The 23,470-nt window shown below is 40.9% G+C and overlaps 1 protein-coding gene across 1 annotated transcript in view; it reads left to right on the forward strand.

Moving 5' to 3' along the window:
- Nucleotides 1-5,946: 5,946 nt before the first annotated feature.
- LOC100872200 (receptor-type guanylate cyclase Gyc76C) overlaps nucleotides 5,947-23,470 on the forward strand; it is a 67,243-nt gene continuing 49,719 nt past the window's right edge. The window contains exons 1-2 of the mRNA XM_086909475.1: nucleotides 5,947-6,079; nucleotides 15,208-15,327. The gene's annotated coding sequence lies outside the window, so the exon portion shown is untranslated. The remainder of the gene's footprint in view (nucleotides 6,080-15,207; nucleotides 15,328-23,470) is intronic.

Consider the following 23,470-nt stretch of genomic DNA (forward strand, 5'->3'; position numbering starts at 1 on the left):
CACGATTCGATCAGATTCGACGAAAAAAACTATTGAAGAATTTTCTTTCTGCGAAAGAGGAAAACGTGAAGATAATCCAAGATAATTTAGCGAGGTGTTTTCACGTTGTTGCGAGCAAGAGTCGACGTCGCGCGTGCACGATACGTGACGGAATGGCGGCGATAACGCGCCAAGATTCATTAAAAAAATTATTAGCATCGAAGAAATTAATTGTTAAACCACGAGACCGCACGCCTTCGTGGTGCGAAAAATCGTGGAGAAAGATCGATCGAAGTCTAAACTCGCATTCGACCAAGCAGTACTCGGATAAAAGTGAACAACCGATGCAATCGCATCGGTGACCGTTTTACCGAGGGAGAAGGTTCGTAGCCGCGTCACGAGAGTCGTAGTCGCGCCGATGAAAGTCCGGTTGCAGCTGTTCCGGGCAGTTGCCACGGAAACGTTCACGGAGGAGAGATTCATCAGGATGGAGAAACGATCGTTTTCGACGAACGTACGTGCGTTTTGCAACGAGCGAGTTGACAGAATGGCGTTAGAAAGTTATTGGCGTGTACGAGCAGGTGGGAAAGGGGGAGCCAGCAGTTTGAATATGCATACCGGTGACGTTCCATTCCCTTTTTAAATATCTAATGGTACTGTTACGTTTATTTATATATATATATATATATACGAGCAAACTGGTCGCGATCCGTCGTGCCTCCCGATCACGAAAACTATAACTAAAGCCGTTAGTGGTTGGACTGGCTAACTAAACTCTTCATTACTTTAATTTGCACGTCTCGTTACGTGCGTCTTCGTAACACGTGATCGGTACGGTGCGCCGCGGTTCAGACTCTGCTTAAGTGCGAAACGGTCGTGCAAACATCAGAATGACTTCTGAATTTATTGCGCAATTTACCATTCGGTGGATGCGAGAGCGAATGAAACGATTCTTCTTTTTTTCTTTCTTTCTTTCTTTTTCGCCTCTTCGAGTGTTACAACTAACGCGACGAACGTGCATCCTTCCAAGGAGCATCGAGAATCGAGAATAAACGAAGCCGATAAAATTTTTCCAACGGGATCGTTTTTTCGCGAAACGATTGGGCGCGATTGGAATCGAACACCCTGTATAACGAGGCGACTCTTATATACGGAATGGGGTACCATCTTTATTTACGGTGAAGTGGTTGTCGGCCAACTTAGAGGAGCGGCCATCATTCAATCAAGCCGGACAATTTAAACAGCCTGATTCACGCAGCGAAATCATTTAATATTTGACGTCAAGCACGATTATCGTATATCGTATAACGGTGCGTAATGGCCGATTGTTTATACAGGTTGCAAGCGGCGCCGTAATTTTCAAATGGTTGTATCTGCCTCCCTGAGAACGAGATGTTGTTTGCCGGAGCAATGTTGCAAAATGATCCGTGATTAGCGGGCCAGTGAGAGTGACGGGTACGATTACTCTTTCACCGGCCAAACTTGGATCGAAAAACGAGAAAAGATTGATTCGAGCCCCCATCCTCTCCTCTCCATTTCGCTCGAATCTTCGAACGCGTGTACGAATAATTTTCAATTATTCCGCTCGACGATATATCGGCTCGATATCGAATCGGTTGGGCGACACGTTGCTCGATATTATTTCGACTTCACGCTCGAACGCGGCCGCTCTTCTGCTCTAGAGCGTACACTTTTATTAGGTTCTCTCAGCCGCTACGTGTCTATTTATAGTCCCGTGGAATTATCTTCATCCGCCGTAGAACAATACGTTCGGGGCGGTAAAAATTTCGATAGGAGAATCGCTAATCTACGCGTTGTCTTCATCGTTGTCGTCGGACATGAAAAGGAGCGGCTCGATTACCGGCAATTAGATCATCGTCGTTACGGATAGACCAAGTATAGGAGAGGGGAAGGGAGAGAGAGAGAGAGATTTGCGATATGCAATTGTCTTTAAGAGTCGGTTAAGAAAGGATTAAGATTGCTATGAAAGATTACTTTTCTCCCGCATTAAATATTCCAATTTAATCTTTCGAATCGATGTCTGAAGAATATTAAATTATGTTCGCGAGTGAAAATTCGATTATCTTCTCGTCGAAATCGGAAATCGTATCTTCTTCGCACCTGAGCCACCAACGACCTGTTGTTGTCGTTCGCGCACACGCGGTTACTTTACATAAGATATGCGCAAGCTTAGGCCGAGCTGAAAATAAACTTGTCGCGATTCGACACGTTCGACTCTACGTCCAACACTCTCAACGTTTAACCTGATTTCCATCTGCACGATTCGCGGGGGCCTCGAAATGCCTCGCGTGCCTTTCTCGCGGTAAATCTCTTCCCTATGATCGCCAATTCGTTCGTAGAGAGAGAGAGAGAGAGAGAGATCTTTTGGTCGAGATTGAAACGAAATCGCGCCGTTTCATCGACCACGACGACGATGGAAACATCGTAACAGTGTTCATCACGTACGGTATACTTACACAACATCGTGTATCTATTTAATGAACGCGCTCGTTATAACTCGAGTTGTTCAACATTCTAAGAGATGTTGCCATACGTGTATAATTAAGAGAAAAATATGTTACACATAGAAGATATTTCGTCCGTTCTTTCTTTCGTTTTATTTTTTTTAATCAACGTCGAATTAACCCCAATAAAGTATCGCGTTATAAAAGCGAATCGACGAATACGGTGCAAATACGTAGCGGGCAGATTCCTACATCAGATAATGTACTCGTAATTAAGCGGCCGTGTTTCCATACCGGCTGATACGCATCGTCGATCACCAGCCTATTTTCGATAAGCTTACCGAACAAGGTAAAACGTTCAGGGTTTTTTTCGGCACGATCTCGAGGCGAGAGAGAAACGAATTTGTCATCGAATGCTGGGGGAGAAAGAAAAGAGAAGAGAGGAGGTGAAATTTCGAAGGAAGGATTCGAAGATGGGAGAATGAAAAATTTTTAGTCGGAGGCCGGAAAAGTTGTGCACGTTTAAATTGTAATACGCGAGAATACGGCGAGTGTTGACACTCACGGGGGAAAAAGATAAGATAGTAACTGTTTTACCAGCCAATCGCGTCGCCGTCTACGTCACTGTTGCTAACTGTAGTTGTGTACACACGTTCGTGTACACGATCGATCGATATTTCTGCTCTGCTCGTCTGCTTTCTCTCGAAGATAAAATACCCGAAACCGTGGTCAGCCCAGGAAACGAAGGATGGATCGGTGGCCGGCAGCAGAGGAGGAAATCGCGATTCGGCTCGCCTAAGCTTACCGAAATCTCGCTTATCTCGAGGCGGGGTGAAGGAATTTTATCGCGGAAAGTGACGGTGCAACATTGGAAAATTTATAGGAAGATAGCGGGAGGAAGAGAGGTACAAACGAACTCGGCCGAGAAATTAATTGAACGAGATAGGGGGGAGTCTGTATTGGTTCGAGAGGCAAGAGCACGGCCGTGTCTTTCGCGCGCGAGAATCTTTTGCTTTTGCCGAGTGCTGCGACTTGCACGTTCGAGTTGTAAGTCGGAAATATTTTCCCTCGTTAATTAGATAAACACAATGTTCCGCGAGCCGGTAATTTTTAATTACCGCGAATATAATTCACGAAGAAAAGATAGAAATTCGAGTTAACAATGACGTTAATCCCCATTCGAGAAGTTGAGAATTTTTAATCAGAGGGAGAAGGAATCCGATTTATTCAGAGAGGTGGAGAGAGAGAGAGAGAGAGAGATTACGTATTAAATCGGAGATGAGAAGGTATCCGTTGAAATTCTTGAATTTCCCTGTTTATCGGCCCGCCACTTTCTCTCGAACGTAACTCCTGTTATTATCGTATTCGTATTTATCCGCGCGCATCGGAGAGCACGTGCATTAATAGCGCGCACGCGTAACAAAGGTATTCGCATTCGTGTATTCGTACGCCGTACGCTATTACATCCTACATTAACTACATGAACAATTGTACACTGGCCGGTGTGCACTCGCTCAAATGAAATTTCGCGTGCCCCGATATGTAACGATAAAAACGAGAGACATTGACGTTCTTTAGTCTGTTTAGCAGGGGGGAGGGGAAGGGGAAGGGGAAGAAACGCAAGAAAAAAAAGGAGAGAGAAAGGAAAATTCGTATGAACGTATATAAATGATTGCACACGTAAGAAAATATCGTACATAATTGTATGGACGAGATATATATTGTATGCATTTCGCGTTGATAAAACACGTGGCTTTCACTAACAATCGCTGTTACTGCATGTAACAAGAAACCAAAGTGTCGGTGGAAATAAGTAAATACTACTAGGCCTCTTAACTTTGTAAACAAGATTACATTCAGCAGCCTACAGATTTGCAAACAATTAGAGTGTAAACGACATGTTTCGAAGAGTATTTCTCACAACCAGTTGCATACCACAAAGTGAAATTTCACGGCTGTATTGCTGGCAATTTTGACGAAATATTATTAGTCATAATTAAAAAAATGCTAATTTACCGATAACGTAAATTGTCCCGCTCGAACAAAAGAATTATTTTTGTAACGAGAACGGTATGTCGTAAAATTCTACCCTTCCCTTGTGTGATCTTTCATTTATCACATTTATTTTATTCGTATTTTATTTTACGACTAAAAGAAAAAGAAAGATTTGTATAAATGTATAAAAGTGCAGAATAGCAAGACGAATATGATAACCGCGTGGTCGCGATAAGAGCAAACTTTTGGCTTTCTATAAATATCTTTAACTTGTCCTCGCTGCACACTGGTGACGAAATATTTTTCTGTATATTTCGTGTCGTCATCCAAAGCAGCCTATGATATAATTTATTTGACCCGGTATTTTATTTACGAACTGAATATCGTTGATGAAACATGGCGTTCGATTTTTACGCGCGGTATCAATCACGGTATTTATAATTTTTAATGGAGGAAAAAGTTTATTTTACTTTCTAATGATATATAATTATATATATATATAATTTTACAGAAACGTATCGTAAATATGTATGTCAAAATTTTTTTAGTAAAAGAAATAATATAAAATAAGTGAAATATCAAATTTTACGTTTTACTTTCGATTAATCGAAACAAATTCAATAGCAATTGCAGCGCCCCCTACATGCGCATAACAATTCATGTTTCGTTAGGGTAAGAGACATCTATTTAAGCAGTAACATTTTTTCCCGCCATAACTAGAGAAATTTCATTATTCTAAAGTATACTGTTATAATGAAATTTATATCTAACATAAAATTTTAAAACACATTAGAATCCTTCGAATTTGTGTTTAATTTATAAACTGCAGTTAATCGACTTCCAAATTTGTATAAATTATAATAGCTAACTACTCACGTTAATCTGCATTCAATCAAGATATGTGGCAGCCTTGATAGTTACTTGACATCAGAAGTCTGGTGTTGAAGTATCATTGATTTCTGTTCGAAGGTTACGAAATTCCGGGACACGTATCGTGTATTTGTGCACTCACATTCACTCCGATTTCACGGTAATTTCCACGAGAAGAGCGAAAATTGTCTCGACCTTTTCGAAGATTCCGTGTGTGGCCGATCTCGATCGAAGCGCCGCTTCGGTGGCGCCACCTTCACGCTATACGGCGACACTAGCCCCCGTTGGAATCATGTGTTCAGTATATTGCGGCCTCTGCTTGTGAACGGTCGTTTGTAAAAGTATGACGATTGGTTATCTCGGTGGCGCGTTCCGTCTTCGTAAAACGAATTCGTGATTCGTTTCCGATCGTGCGTCGCGCGTATTATTAATATAACGTGTGGTGATCAACGTTTCATTTCTCGTGGACAGTGTATTCGTTCCGTGGAAACAAGGGAGAAAGACGGAAAAAACTTGGCGGATAGAAGTGCGTCGTCTTCGCGCCAGTAAAGGCGTCCTTCCGCGTTCTCTCGTACATACACGAACCGTGGCCAATCGTGCGAGTGGAGTGATTTTATTTCCAACAAGCAGTGCCCGACGAAGAACGAAAATAGCTGTTAAGTGAAGTTCTTCTACTTTTCAATCGGTCAACGAGAGACCCGCAGGGATGACGAGGTAGCCCCCCATCCGAAGGATTAGATTACCATGCTGGACACGGCCACGAGTCGCAGGTAACAGAGAACCGTGTGCGCCCCGTGTGAAGACTTCCCACTTGCTTCTTCTTTCTCCTTTCCTCTTCTTTCTTTACTTTCTTCTCTTCTCTCTCTCTCTCGTTTCTCTTTTCTCTCTTTTCTCCTTCTTCGTGTTCTCTCTCTCTCTCTCTCTCTCTCTTTCTTTTTCCCCTTTTTTCCCTTTCTCTCTTGTACTAAGCGTCGTTGTCGATCGGTATACACGTTGCTTTCTCTTTCTTTCTCTTTCTACCGCGAGAGAGAACCGGCGGGAATAGTAGTGAGATACACATGAGCGAATAGGACGGTTTCTAGCAAACATTCGCTAGAGTAAACGATTGGATGAACGCCAGCTGCTCGGAGGAAATTCTTTGACAAAAATTTTCGTGTATCATTCCATCTGTATTAACGCGTGCAGCGACATGGTGTTTGAATTAAAATTTTATATATTTATATGTATATACATATACATAATCTATTTGTATCTATTTCTCACTTTAGTCGATTCTTTGTTTATGAAAAGGGCGCGTGTTAAATCTCTTATTCATAAACATATAGTAGATAAAGTGCAAGAATCTGACGATCCCGACGCGAATAAAGTGCATCATGACATTTAACGCGACAACGAATTTTTGTGTCGGTTGACACTCGCCTTGTGATGGAAATCTCAAATTTCTTTGTGCTGCCGGGCCCGCCATGTAATATTTCCGGAACGTGTATACATTCGTGTTGATGCTACGTCTTATTCTACGTCTTATACGTTCAGGAAATGAGGTAGCAAACATTCTATGACTACGTTAAACATTATTAGTATTATTTTTATTTCGTCATATACGTGTATGTTGATGACGCGTATGTTAGGATATATATATATATATATATATATATATATATAACAGTGATTAATTGTGTAGCGGTAAAAACTTAAGAGGAAAAATATTTCAATATACACGCGTGCTCGATGGAAGGCGAGAAGAGTCCGGTGTAATATTTGCTCTCTGTAATCAGCGTATCGAAGCAACATATTTTCGTCGCTTGGCTCTGATACACGAATCTCTGACGTATAAAAGCAAACGAAGTCAAACTGTGGCTGTGACGAGGCCACGGAATCCGAGAAATTATATTAGAGTGACAACGTCTGATGTATCGCATCCCAGGGTCCACTGTATTCTAACCGTTAACAGTTTACTTAACGAGTAGATAAGACAGAACGTAAAGGAAAATTTCCATCGAGGCTTTCCTCGTTTCAACTCGTTCGTTTCTTCGCGTATATTTATATCGTATATTTATATTTCTACTTTCGAATTCGAAGTAGTTCGTTCGTTTTTATATACCGCAAGTGTCATTGATTTGTTTATCGTTTGTTTCTCGTTGAAGAGAATTCCAGGAAAATTTTTTTTTTTTTTTTTTTTTAATTTTACACGTGGCGCGACAGTATGCGTCGCTACGACGAACTAAGTAGCTGAGTCATCGTCGATACACTTTCGAGCGTCAAAAAATTTTGTTCGTTTGATTATCACTGTTTGTGTTCGCTTTTAGACGATTATGAAGAGTTAAGAAAAATGTGTATGTTATACGATCCGAAATCAGAAGCGTCTCGAAGTGTATTGGTCTTGATAAATTTTTACAAATACGTGCATTATTGATACCATAAAATATAAATTATAAAATAGATTGGTTGCCAACTTTTTGTCGATTAGTTCAACGTTTTCTCACTAGGAGATGGATGTGGTTAGAAAAACGAACGTTAGTCGACGTATAGAAAATCAAATAGATTCGTGTTCGATTCGTGATAATCGAAAATGAGAACGCGGTGTCGTGTTTTCTCGCGTTCGAGCAGCATCGTGGATGCTCGTAATTCGAGAAAATAAAATTCGCTTCGGAGCTACGGAGCAAAGGTTGCCACGATAAATATTGTCCAGGAGAGATGCTCGCTGTTGTCGGCGGTCAAACAATAGCTTTTCATCGTACGCTGTTCAAAAGCAACTCGGTGGAACGACCGTACTAGCAGAGACGTTTAATGAACTTAATTATTCCGAACGTCGATGCTTAACCTCTTTGTTGACCGCTATACCACTGTTAAACTGCAACATTGTTAGTACTTCCAAACAGGTGGCCCTGCCAGTTCAACGTCAACTCATTGCTACACACGCATTTCCACATCGAACAAATTGGATTTTTTCTTAATGTAATTATGCGGTTAGAGAAAAGAAACCGAACCTTGAAACAGATCGATATTTTCCTTATTAAGTGTCCCGATACCGTTACCTTGATTAATATCCCCGAATTTACATTTATTACATTTACGTGTAACCATTTTTACACAAATTATTTTTTATCTTTGCATGTATACATATACTATATATTTGCATATACTTGAAACAAAATTGAAAAAAGAACAAACTAGAGGATAGAAAGAAAAATAGGACATTGTATCATTGGAGACCAGAGACCGGAATACATTCAGAAGAAAAACAATTGTGCTTAAGAAGGATTAAAGCCAGAGGGACACCTGTAAAAAGACTATTTACAACTTTATTAAAGCAGCTCAGCCTCTCGATTGTTTTGTTTGCCAATGTCCATCCTACAATACGAAAGAACGATTTAGTACACGCGAAAACGTGGAATAACATCTGGCTCGTAACGCGAGTATATACGAGTCGTCACTATGTGCGTTATAGTGCGTTCTGCATATCTCCTCGATATTTTATAATGGGTCTTCCGATAAAAGTGCCACTTGTTAGACCGCGACTGTTTTGCATAATTTCAGTTCAGGATACACGCGTGTAAATTGCGCGCACCGGCAATAAATCTCGTTGGAAACCGCTACACTTCTGTCGTTTTCTTTCTTCTTCCCACTCTCTCTCTCTCTCTCTCTCTCTCTCTCGATAGATAGATAGATAGACGAGATAGTAAGACGATTGCAGATCTCTAATATATCTAATTGTAATTAATGCGAACAATTTAATACCATTATTTATTTATGGAATAGTAATTTCATCGGTATTATTTTATAAACTTGTATCTATATTGTGTTCCATCGCAGATTTACATTTGAAAAATTTTTAATTGAAAACTTCACGCGGTAAAATAAGAAGAGATGGAATTTTCTTAAAATCAAGATCGGTTAATGCGGAAAATTAAGATAGATTATTCGTATCTCGGTGAAAACGCAAAGGAATTAATCCTATATCTCTCGTTCGTCTGAAATCTTGTTTTACGTGACTCGAGCCCGCGCGCACGCGCTCACGGACATGATTCGAGCGTGGAAAAAAACGTGCTTTCTAATTAATCAGTTAAGCTAAGTATTCGCCGTGCTTAATGGCCGTAATTAGCCCTACATGCTTCGCGCTAGCACTGAAATTGCGCGATTGACCTGTGCCAGCCTGTTCAGGGGAAATTAATAAAACGTAGGATGACCTAAGCAATCATGATTGCACGGTTTTTGCGAATCTTTCGAAGTAGCGAGTTTATTGCGGGCATACGAACATTTTTCTCATAACCCTTATCCGATCCGATGGATAAGATTCATGTTCTTTCGAAGTGGAATCGGTTACTCGATTTATCTATCGCCCAATTATCACATTTACGACACGAAACGTATCGATCACAAAAATCGTCCCATGCACCTCGTGATAACAATATTTTATCGTTATCAAACCCGAACTCGTAACAGAGTTATGCAACAGTATAGTCGCTTAATATTCGCATGTTTCGTTCATACTGATTGTGTGCGTAACGTAGGTACGCGAACGAAATTCACTACGAGTAATTTCGAGATCGCGACGCGTCGTTTCCCTTGTACAAACTGGATTGAAAAAGAAAAATTGTATATCCGAAGAAAAATTTGTTTCAACGAGATTTATGCAAAGTATATACGTAGGATTATCGTAGAAACGAAAGAAAAATTGCATCGGTTTAGCAATTTTGTCCGAGTGAAAATTCCTTCGATGCTTGTGCTCCCTCTAATTAAGTCGTCATGCAAAATAGCCGACAAAATAATACCTGGATATTGTTGGAAACGTAACGCTAAAATTTCATGGAGGGCTGCTGTGGTTAATAAATATCTTGGGTTACTTCGCGAGCACGGTTACTTTTCAATGTTATAACGACGCGCGGTCTCTTTAATTTTCAGTTCAGCGGCTTGCGTGATCCGGGGAATATCAAAAGCGCTGCTGTGTACGGCAAGGGTGGTTGAGTAATGACTAACGAGTAATGCGCCGACATAAGTAAGCATTAAGTAACGAGTGCCACTCACACGTGCACGTGCGGCAGGCACACACTGGCGAGAACGGTGTACGGGCCGGAGTGTGTACACGAGAGATTACGAGCACGGTTGTCTCGGTTGATCATGATGTTCCTTTCATTCAGGCTCCGATTAACGATCTGCAGATGTATTTAACGAGTCTAAAAGCGGTACTGTGGTTTACCGACCTGCTCTCCACTGCTTCGATCTCTCGAGTGTTTCTTTTCGCCGATCGAACGAGCCTAGTTTTTCGGAACGTTGATAAAAATACGAGATTCCCGATTTATCGTGAATTTTAATCGTTTACTCAGCTCGTGGTCTATTTGGGATAAAATCAGAAATTAAAACTGAAATAGAAATAATTGGATTATAAAAAATTAAACGTTACGATTTTTCTACAAATTTGATAATATTTGTCGTTCGAATAATCGTAACGGACGAAAGATATTATTGGGATATTATTTGGATAAGAAAACTTCTCGTGAAGGTGTATGTTGAGCTTAGAGGGGAAGAACCGGAGGAGAGAGACAAAAGCAAAGTGAAAAGATCGGTGGTATCGGCGGCGATCGCCTTGCTAGCCTGGAAATCCAGTTACTCCAGCAGGGGCCTCGAGACAATGCGCAGAGAACAACCCGTGCAATGCCGCCTCGGGAGAGCTGGTTGGGTGAGCGCGACGAAAATAACTCCGGCAGGAGAATATTACGGCACTTTGCAATGAGGAGAGACCAATGGAAAGAGAAGAGCGATCATGCAATGTACGATTGAGAAAGACAAAGAAGCAAGTTAGCTCGACGAGAAGGAAGAGGAGAGAGAGAGAGAAAGAAACAGAGACATATGATCGGAGAAAAAGAAGAGAAAGAAAGAGGGAAATGATAGAAGGGGAGAGGGAGTAGTGGAGACAGAGAGCGGAGAATCGCACACGTATATGTGATATGTGTGTGTGTGTGTGTGTGTGTGAGTTCATACACGATAAGGAAAGACGAGGAAGAATGACGAGAGTGAGAGAGGAGAGAAGATAGATCGTCGCACGAATCGACTCATGGCGAACCATTCGAAACGAGCGACCGGCGGTCGTCTTCTTTTGGTCCGTGACGCGATTGGCCGATCGGCCAATGACTGGTTCTCTCAGTACTGGGCAATGTGCACTGCGTGCAGCAGCAGCAGCAGCAGCACCATCAGCACCGTCCCTCCTCACCGTTCAAGTGCGCTCGCGACTCGTGTACAGTGCACTTCATTGACGGCCGCAAAACTGGTCCACCGCGAGCCACATAAAACTCCGTTAGAACCAGTTCCATGCGAAACGGGCTTAACCCCGTGTCCATACTTCCCTTCCCATCGGGGGTTTTCCTATCAATCTTGGAAAGAAACTTGCGAAAGAAATTTCGATAATTCGTTATTTTGAATCTTTTCTATCTTTTCGACTTTTACAAATGAATACGGCCATTAAAACATCGAATAATTTCGTTAAAATCTAGTAACAATAATTCAGATAGCAAGTAATCGAATACATTGAAATAAAATATAACCTAAAAAAGAGAAAGATCAAGTCACTTTTAGAATTGAATTACCGTACATCGAATATCACGATACAAAAAGTGAAATATAAAAATATAACCATGACAGAGATAATCCGTGATGATTGGCTACGCGCGTTAAACATACTTTTCTTCCCTTTCACGTATATACCATTTAACTTGCACGAATACCGGGAAATCCAGATGCTGCCAGCATGTCTGCCAGTGCGATCGGCGGAATCCGAACGTTCACGGAACTAACCGAACGATTCCGATTCCTCGAGTTTGCTGGACGCGCGCGGGCAGTGTGCGCGCGAGGCCAGTCCCATAAAACCGTAAACGTCGATTACGCAATGATGTAATATAATAATGGATATTGTCCCGGCAATGGAGATTCCAACAGATAGAGTTTCTTATTACTTCGGTGAAACACGGTTACAATTGATACTCGACCAGAAACGTGTGTCGGTCTCCATATTCTTTGATTTCTGCGATCACTTTTTCTGCACTTGCGCAGGAGCATGCGCACACGTCTATTTTTGAGACATGCCTTGGAACCAGTTTACTTTTTACTGGGATAATGAAATGCTGATGATTACGGTGTTTGGTAATAATTGGGCAACAAAAGTGAGCGTACTAAAAATGGAAATTAATGTTACAAGGTAGTACGATAATGCGGCAATTAACTAAGGTAATAATAGCGTATATTTTTATTGCGCATTATGCAACGTACGCTTCTAGTTAATTCTAGCTGTCGAGACATCCTGACAGTCCTGAATATTGTCTGTCATTCCAAAGGTGAAATGTCTCATGCACTTCAAAGTGCATTAACATACGCAATCTTAACTTAATTTGTATTATTTAATATCAGAAGAATGTGCCAACAAAACTTATAAATTCAGATTTGCACTTTATTTGTCACATTGTCGGTGACACTTGTCAGTAAATCGGACAAATTCTAATCTCTTCCCGGGACACAGAGTTTACAACATTTATAGATTATTTAAGAGGTAAGAACGTAATCAATACGAGAAGGGACTTGCGGTTTGTTCAGATCTCATAAAGATATGCTTATTCATCCTAATGGTAGGTTGTCGACGTGGACACGCCTCTATCAAAGTCGTCGGTATCTACAAAGAGGTTCTTCGAGATTTTCTTTCCGTTCCCATCATTCTGCGCCTGACGAGCGACTCTACCCCTCTGTCTCTTCCTCCCTCGTCCCATCCCGCGTTCGTGAAACGAAGAAGAAAGAGAGGCTACCAATAACGGCGAAACACGTCCAATATTTCACGGAAGCCAGCTTGTCGATATTATCGCGTGTACGATATCCAAGGAACTGATTTTAAACACCTTCACAAAGAGGCGGAATAAAATGGAATGCCAGGTGGAAAGCAAAAGGAAAAGGGAAAGGGCGGACGATAAAGTCGGTAGGAGATCATGAACGAGAAGGAAATGGCAGAAGAAAGGAAGGAGAGGAAAAAAGAAGAGAAAAATATAACGAAGAAAGAGAGGGAAAAAAGAGACGAAGAAGAAAAGTGGCGAACCGGCTGCCCGCAACGAACTTGAAGTAAACCAAACCTACCGGTCCTACTGCTCGCGCTACCACCACCACCTACCGAACTATTACCTACAGCAGGTCTATATCTGGACTCTCTCTGCCTCGTCTTTCTTATTCGATGCACCGCATCGTGTGCCAGAATAACGAAATCATCTACGTTCTATACATCCTTTCCCATGTAGGTGTTTCCCCCTCGTCGCGACTTGAAATTCGATTTCTTTCGGGATCAAAGCGCTCGGTTCGGAGAGTCCCTCCTCGACCGCTTCTTTGAACCTCTTCTTTGAAGCACGCGTTCCAATTTTTGTATTTCGTGAATTGGGAACGTGCAGAATAGCATTCTGATACTAAGAAACGCTTGAATTCGCTTGAATTCGTATTATTCGTACACGTAGGCAGAGATTCAAAAGAATACTCTCTATCGAATCTTGATTTATCATTTTCTGAATAACTTTTAGACTCGCATCTAAGGTTTTTCCTTTTGCCTTAGCTATAATTAGAAGATATTTACATCAATTGTATGGTATCTATTTGTTATTTAATCTAATCCTCCACTTCCTATTTTTCAAAGAAAACGAAGTACGTTATCACGATACCCGTGAATTCCGTGAATCCGAGGCAACACTCCGTTTGATCCACGTGTAAATCGAAGATGCATTCGAATGCAACTTTTTCTCATGGCCGCTGCCGGCTGTAATTAATACACGATCCTCATTCGCGGTGTTACATAAATATCTCGTGCGGGAGAAAGAGGGGGTGGGAAGAAGGAAAAAAGGGAGAGGTGGAGGGATAAAAATGGAATGAAAAAACTGAGACGCGAGGTGGCCGCGTTTGCGTGAATCAATCGATTAAAATCGTCCGCGTGCCAACAGGTGACATAATCCGGCACGCATGGATCGGCCGATTAGAAATCCGTGAGTGTTGCTTTAATTGACGTGATTACATTTACGAGCAACTCGTCAACATGACCGTTCTTAAATGAACGTGACACGTGCCAGGCAGGTGTGTGTTTTCCATCTAGAACGCGCGAGCAGAATTGCGCGTTCCACACGTTCGAGGCAGAGTTCCGGATCGTGGCTACGTGCTTTTTGCGCTTTGTTGATCGACAATTCGTGGAATAGTTAGAGGAATTTGTAGGTCGAAGTTATGGATGAATAGCTAATGCTCTTACTCGAACGATATTGCTTCTTATATAGCTGTATTAGAGATAAGTACGTGACCAGGAATTCGATCGGAATTCGCTTTTTCTTGGATACCTATGCGAGAGAACCATTTGTTTATCGTGCGTAGACAGGGAGGGACGAAGCTGAATTGGATTCGTCTACTTTTAACGAGGAGTAACGTTTGCGTGGCGTTGGAGAATGGTGGAGATAATTAAGAATGGTATTCGATAATTAAGAAATTATCATATCGGCTGTAAACTTCGTTGCGTGTTCCGCTTACTTGAGTAGCACAGTTCTTATGACAGTCTGTGACGAGTTTCTTGATCGTACACTCGATCCTCCTTCCGTGGATTATTCAGTACACGCAACGTAATTATTCAATTTCCTCGTTTTGTAACATAGTTAAATATATTTCTTTCGTAACTTAGCTTCGTGTGAGTCGTTCGCTTCAAAAAAAAAAAAAAAAAGAAAAAAAGGAAGAAAAAAAAATGTATCGTTTATTCATTTTATAAAAAGGAAGAATTTAAATTTAAATCGAAAAATTTACTTCACAAAGTTCGCACTCGATTCTTTTCTTCGCATTCTTCAGTTTCACGAAAAGCTCACGAAAAGAGTAAGGAATCACGTGATGTAACACGTTAATATTTTTCCAGGTGGCTGTCAGAAGTTCAGGCTGAAAGTGCGAAGAGTACCGATTGGCAGCAGCATGCTCGCAATATAGCGTTCAAGCATCAACGATCTTCTCCCTAAAGTTACTCTGCCATGTTGCTTAGGTAAGATCGATTATGTAACGTTATAACATCTTTCGAAATACTCGACTTTTTTCTGGTATATCATGCGATTTTTCTCGTGTTTAAACCACATGTAAACACACTCGTGAAAACTTCATATTTGCAAATATCTTGGAATACAAATAAGTAATCTTGTTGAGCTTCAGGAAGTGTTGTAAGCCTTAACCCTTAAACCGGTGAATATCACGAGAAAAATATGCATCGCTTGAAAATTCCTCGCACGATTCATCGTTATTCGTGAAAAATTTTTACCGAATGACATATATATATCAAAAAAAATTCTTTATCACGATCTTCATTCGTATATCGATAATGTCGAATACGATAGAACGTAATGCAAAGGGTTAAAAAAGGGTTTTCCAATCAATCTGTGTAAACACAAGCTGGAAACCGAAACACAGAATGAGAACTCGTAGTTCATCGTTATCGTGGCAACGCGATAGAGACGTACGGTCTTTTTTTTTTTTTTTTTTTTCCTTTCCTTTTTTTTTTTTACTCTCCCTTTTCGTATCCCTCGGTATCTAAAACGTGTCGACGACAGCGACGAGGATGAGGACGAAGAATGGTGTTAGCCGTTTGAATCGTTGCAATTATATAGAGAGGCGCGCGATTCAATATCGCGGCGAGGAACGACACTGCGGCAGATATTCTAAATGCGTGTTATCGTTTGTTGGCGTACTATTTTAACGTGTTATCTCGGTCCACGTCCGCCATGGAACCGCAAACACGCCCGTTCGCTCTCTCCGCGTGCTCGCTTTGAGACGAGCGCACTTCAACGCTCGGTAAATCGCGGGATCGTACATACATGTATATATATATATATATATATGTATTGGTGCAACAAGCGAGTGCAACAGACGATCCCTGGCGCAGAGAACGAGCGAGGCTGATATTCAGATGCGAACAGGGGTGGAGGCATGCGACGGAAGCCGCATGTTATTGCAGTTAATCGCCGCGAATTTTGTTTATCTTGTAGTTAAAACCATTCCTTCTTCTTCTTCCTTTCTCTCTCTCTCTCTCTCTCTCTCTCTCCCTGGAATCGTAGGATGGCGAGAAAGTAAAATTTTGAGACTCGAAGAGGGAATTTGATCGGTTGGGAGGAAAAGGTGGTACGATAATGACGATCTGCGAATGCATTCGAGAATGAAATTCTCGAGAATTACTCTCGATCGGTGTATATATACATATCGTATTGAAAAAAAAACTCGACTCGATTAGAAAAAGTCGGTGAAAACGTACGAGATCAACTATGGAATAAATTTTATGAATATGAATATGGAAGGATACAGGTGTGTAAATACGTTATTGGCAATAACGTGTAATATTTGCGCTCGTGTCACGGATATAAATCGTTATAATTCGATAAAATTCCTTTCTCCCTTTCTCTCTTCACCCCTCTCCGAGCCGCACGTTCACCGAGGCGTAATTACAAGCTGACGTTCCTATAAATTCGTATTCGGTATCGGTTACGATTCCACAAGGGTTAACGCCTTCTCCGTGGCTGCAATTATGCGCCTGGAAACCTACTAATCTTCTAACATGCTCGTAGCATCCGTGAAACGGAACTATCTAATCTTCGAGCGGGACGGTTCGAGCAGGCGAAACAGAGAATTTATCGCGCCTCGGCCCCGCGGCGGAGATAAACCGGAAAGAAAACGAATCGATCCCCCCCCCGATATAATATCGTCGTGTGTAATAAACCTTCTCGTTTGAATAAACCTGTAGAATAGGAGCGGGCGGCGGGTGATTCAACCGCTTCTCTTCTTTTGCCATGAATGGCACCGCATTGTTCCACGCTTCCGCGTAATGCACGCACACGCGCGACAGAATTCTGCAGAAGTAGCTGTCGTATGTTTTCCCCGCGTTCACAATGTTCCTCGTGACTGGTTTTATCGCCGGCCCTTCGCCGCCCTCGTCGCGCGGAGCACGAGCAGTCGTTCGCGAGAACGCGCGTTTCCCCATTTATTTCGCGCTTTTCCGCTGGATGGAATCGAGATTTGGATCGATTGGAAGAGTTCCTTGGATCACCTTCTAGTTTAATCGTTTTATACGTTTAGAAAGAGTGGACGAAGACCTCTCACAACGGCTTCGTCTGTCGGCTGTGGACTTTCTATGGTAGGATTAGGATGGATGCATGCGGTTGAAAAGCTATTGGACTGCGAATAATCTTTGATTTATTGCTACTTGGATACCTGTTTTATGTATATTTTCATACACTATTGGACTTGCACGCTTGGTTTTCTTGTTACTCCTTGGATAATGATAGGTGTATCCAGTGCAAGTACGTGGTATTATTGGTGGTTTAACTACAATGGCAGCTCATTCTTTTATTTTTACAGTAGTTAAAACATATCTATATTTAACTTTACTTTTATTTTTTATGCTTGTATACGTTTGCAGGAATCGAGGTCCGTATTTCGATCGTCCGTTGGATCATCCTCTTTTTCTGTCGTAACAATCGCGCAACAATGTAATTGCGTTTCATAGGATTTTCGATCGATCGCAGAAATATTCGAAAGAGTTCGATCGTCTTAGATTTCGTTTGATCCTAATCTTTCACCTTTCATGGCGTAATTGGCGTGGTCACGAATGCGTTTCGCGATTGTCGTAACGACATAACGAGTCTAACATTCGACTCTTTTTTTTTTTCTTTTTTTTTATCACGTTCCCAGCCACGTGAGCTTCGCCGGTGATATTAAGAAAAACTTGAAAGAGGGAGGGAAAACAAAAAAATGATAATAGTCTTGCCAATGCTCGATATGAATATGATTATTCTAAACAGTCGAGATTGTAGTCCCTGGATCGAACATTCATGGCAACAACGTATCTGGACAAGTTTAAAATTCTGATGCAAATAATTTACGATTTCCAACGGAAAATAATTTTAAAAAAATCTCTCTATCCATCCACACTGCACACCGGTTAAAACTCTTTAACACGATGAAATAGAATTGTTTCCTCGATGCACCTTCGATCGATGGAATTATTTAAATTGAAAAGAAAAAAAAAAAAAAAAAGAAATAAACATCTGCCTATCGACGTACGCCCATCACCGTAAATCCGGCGTGGAAACTGCGAAATAACGTGTTTGCTCGGTAGTAATAACATTGCGGTCTATGACTGGAAGAGGGAAATAGTCTCTCGCCGTGTTATAAAGTTACACAGGCCGATCGCGGTAACGCGATACACTGCATCGGTACGAGGAACAGTAGTTAGAGATCTTACTTAAGAGGTGGGGAGGGGTGGCTCGAGGAAAAAAATAATGCGGCAGCGGTGAAAACGGCATTGGGTCGCCACCGTTCTACGTCACCGTTCTACGCTCGATGATAAATAAAATTGCATCTACGAGTCCCGCTATCGTTTCTCTCTATCGACCGCTGTTCAACCACCTCATCTCGTAAAATCTCCGTCTTTGTGCCTTTCCGTTTCTTCTTTTATTCGTTCTCCTTCTTTTCTCTCTCTCTCTCTCTCTCTCTTTGTTCTTTGATCTCGTGGATTTCTGATACGATGGCCTATTTTTAAACACGTGGAGCGATACACGAGAACTTGTTCAGCCTGCGTTTACATTCCATTGATAACGACCAATCGATCATTTCGTGTACACGAGTTTTATAATATTATACACGTACACGTTGGAGTGAGTAGTGTGCGTAGAGGAAAAGAATTGGATTTCTCCATTCGTGTTTGAGATTTCAAGGTGATTTTTTTTTTTTTCCTTTTCTTTTTCTTTTTCCTTCTCTCGCTTTCAGAGTTTGATTCTCTAATTTCTAAGTGAAATTCATCCCGCTCGCGGCTCGATAAGATTGAGATCCGATGCTTGCGGTGATTATATCGTATTTCTGAATGCACGGATGCTTATTCTTAGCGCTGGAAAATCCTTGTAAATCGCTATAAATTATAACCGCGAAACGAAATCGTGAACGCGTCTCACGTCTTCTATTCCATTGCGAACAATCGGATGAATGGAAATCTTCACCGATTCATTCGTGCTCGTCTTCAGCACGAATTTCACTTCGAGTGAACAGTTTTCGCGAAATATCTACTTTCTCTTATCCTTTAACCTATGGATACGTGGTCCCAGGCGGAAATAATTCTTAACTGTTTTTTAATTATCTGACCTTTTGCGATTCTCCACTTTGATTTATATCTTTGGTAAAGATACGTGTATTTATTTTTTCTTTTTTTAGATAAATGTAGAAATTTTAATTTCAATCTATAACATTTCTTCACTCTTCGCAAAACTTGCTGTCAATTTGAACTCTCTCTCGTTTTCTATGGAATACATGCTCACGGCATATTCTATTTCCACCTGTTTCGATCGATATGATACGACGAGCTAGATAGTACACATGCTCGACTCGAAATTTTCCAGAACAGAATAACTTAGCCTAAAGTTGAAAACTCATCTTACGTTGCTCTTCAAAAATTGTTCGTAATCTTAAGTAAAAATTAAACGGATGATTCTCCAACAAATTTCCTCTCTACTCTTCTCGTTGGAGCTTCTAGCATCTTACAGTTGTACGATGCAGGTACGTCTCTGACGGATTGGAGATTCGAAGGAAGAGGAGAGCGGTTATCGAAGCTCTATTAATAGATTTTTCCATCTATCGCGATTCCGAGTAGGTACCGTGTTATCTCTCGTGCTGTCGATCAATTCGACGTTAGAGCCCGCGATCTATCTGTCGGCCTCTCCATTCGATGAAATCAGCTGGTAATTAATCAGGAAAAAAGTATTCGACCCGATTGCCACGTCATCGTGCTCACAATCATCGTGCCCGTGTTTAATCGTTATTCGTCAATCTGGCTCCCACACTTACTTGCCTACACGTGTTTTAATCCAATTACAAGACACTGTTAACTCGCTTCCGCTGTTATCCGATCCGTTTGAGAAAATGACGTATTTAGATCGTAGTTTCCTCGCTACGCGGAATTGTTTGTGCATTCCATGATTTTCGTTTCTTGTTTTCTACCAACGTTTCCTATTATTTTTACGTATACACGGATCGAAATGTGTGATATTTCGTCTCCTCTCCAGGTTATTAAATCGTGATATTAATAATAAAAGTTTTTGAAAATATAGATTTAGTAGATCTAGTTATAACTAAAAGAAATTTGGATACCAAGTGGAAGAAATCGAATTGGAAGATTTTTTTTTTTTTTAAATATAATTAAATATAATTTTTATAAATCTAGAGTGGTATAAAGAAAATTGTCGTTAGATATTTCGTATTGGAGAAGCACGTTGAATCGCGTTTCACAGAAACTTCACGGATATGATTAGAATTTTATTTGAAACAACGATGTTTCGATTAATTTAATACCTCGTTCTCCAGGCGCTGGTTGATAAGTCGAAATGCAAACTGAGCGAGTGTTTTAAATATGCAAAAGTGGACAAGGATGGACAGAATTGTGCAGAAATAAGAACGAATATCGAAAGTAAAATACATGTTACAACATATTTGGTAGATAAGACGAGAATATTTTTATTCAAGATTTTCATGTTTATCAGTAGTCTCTTTTTAAAAGAAAAAGAAAAAAAAAAAGAATTGATTTTGCATAAGCATCCGCAATTCTCTTATAAATATTACATCATCTCATAAATATGTACGTAATGTCGTTTTAGAAGTTCAGTTTCAATATGAAAATAATAATAGCTTTTATAATAGTATTATTATTTACGGCTTGACCCGATACTTTTTACTCCCGATAGAAAAAGTTTTTATTATCTTCGGTTGTTATTTCGTCTGCGGAGATTAACGAACACGAAACTTCGTCTATACACTTTGTATTAAAAAAAAAAAAAAAAAAAAAAAAGGATTTCAAGTTTATCAGAAGTTTCATTGATAGCGAAACACGATATTGCCGGCCTGAAAAAAGTAAGTACACCGCGTACAGAGCCATCTTTCAGGAGATGAAGAAAATCAATTTCGTTTAATTACTTTTTTTTCCTTTCTTTTTCTTTCAAATTTACGATACGAAACAAAATGTCTTTCCTTTCACCTTTCGCGAACAATCTCCGCATCATTTATATCCAACGAATTATGAAATATTTATTTCAAACGAAATTCTACAAAACAGACTAATTCTTGTGTTGCATTTCGGTCGGATTTTTACAGATATCGATAAACAACTCGAAAATGTTCTTAAAACAAACAATAAACAATCTCCCTACAACCCATCCATTCCTTCCATCATCGATTCAATATCTATGAATCACTTTAAATATATATTATTACGCTACGAAGTGAAGCAAACCCAATCAAATTGGTTCCAACCAGTTTCATTCTCTCCCGTCGAATCTTTACGGAATCAACCGAGAGATAGAACAAAGGTTCTCCTCGCCAACTTTCGTCTCTCCGTGACGTGCCGCCTCTTATTATTATTATTACGCCTCCATCCTCTAAAACCTCGACTCGAGCGATTCCGGGTCGCCGGTTGAATCGCGGGGAATTTACGGAGCTGTGCGAGTTTGGATGCGCGCCAGCCAAGCGGTGCGCGGCCAAAAACGAAAACGTCCGCGTGCGTGCGTGCGTGCGAGCGATTCCGCGCAACATCCGCGCAAGTAGGTCGTTACAGCCGATGTATCCTGGGTGAAATTAAAGAAAATACAAGGAGGAGGGGTGATCGTGCATGGCCGCGGGCCAACTATCTCGCGCGAAATGTTGTACGACGCCCGCTTCCGTTCACAGCCCAAATCACCTCGCAACATTCGATTTTCCATTCGTGCGAAATCGAATTTTACTTTGACTCGATTCGAAAAACGATCACGATCCGGTTTCAACGGATCGATCGGCGGCGAGAGTTATGGATATTCGGCGGCGAAGAAAGTTATGATATTTACGTTTGGGCGAAGTTTGGCGAGGGGAGATTGGATTGGGAGACGAACGGCGAGGATCGGATGATAAATTTATACCATTTGGCTCGGCCGAGCATATGTTACACGGATGAATTTGTCGTTTACGCGCTCTTCAGGGTGGATGATTTATTTTTTTTTTTTTCTTTTTTTAGAGAGAGAGAAATCTGGTGGAAATATCGTTCGAGGATTTTTGTTTTTTTTTTTTTTTTTTTGGAAGAAATTAGATCGTAAATAGATCCGTATATATAGTGGCGTGTATTGCGTGTATCATAATCGTATTTTTTATTTTAATATTTCGGTATTATTGAAGGAAACGAGGTTGCATTATCTTACGATATTCGTTACGCGTTCTGAATATTTGGAGAAAACGTATTGCATTGTTTTTGTTCAAATTTTCTTTCGCCCATAATCTTTTCGAACTTCTATTCTTTTTGGTTTCTCGATCGAGCTTCTTTTTTTTTTTTCTTTTTTTTCTTTTACATTGAGAAAGGGAATAAAAACTCGATCAATCAAATTACAAATTAATTGCTATCCGTACCGAGCTATTTTTTATAGTTTTTCCTCGGCGACTTTTTTGCGACTTCGACCTTCAACATTAGCCGACTACAAGCATTCACTTTCAATGGTTAACGATACAATAAATCGTCCGTTTCATAACCGAACGTAATTTTTTTTCCAACTTGCAAACAATAATTTTTTTTTATAAAAACTGAGTCATCGAAGACAATTCGCGTAATCATCGAAACCGATAAACCGTCCACCTACCGGTCTTACTCGATGGATTATTCGTTCGTTCCTTCAAGAAGCGCGGAAGAAGCTCAATGTTTAGTCTGACTCTCGAACCGAAGACAATCGTCCCCCCTCCCCGTCCAATGTCTCCCCAGCCGCTGTAAATAAATTGATACCCGCGTGGTGGATGCACGGCACAATGGCGTTAACGCATAACGCCAGAGAGAATCGAAACACCGTTCTCCCTCACGATTGTTGGTTGTTTTGGCGGGGAGCCAAACCATTCCCGATCCACGCGTATATACCCGAATCGAATCGTTCCTTTGTCTCGGAAGTGACACGAGCATCGTGCAAACCGAATTTCATTCGAGAGGCTCGGACGAGACCGAATTTCTAAAACGATCTCCATCCGCTTTCTGCATCGGGAACAACACGTTGATCGGCGCATGATCGCCACGTGCAATTCGATGCTTGTAACTCGACAGTCGAGTCGAGGAATAAGCGTTAATCTCGCGTTGGGGGGGGGGGGGGGAAAATATA

Source organism: Apis florea, unplaced genomic scaffold, assembly GCF_048593485.1.
Source record: "Apis florea isolate Af1SG1 unplaced genomic scaffold, ASM4859348v1 contig_3158_pilon, whole genome shotgun sequence".
In the NCBI taxonomy this organism is placed as follows: Eukaryota; Metazoa; Arthropoda; class Insecta; order Hymenoptera; family Apidae; genus Apis; species Apis florea.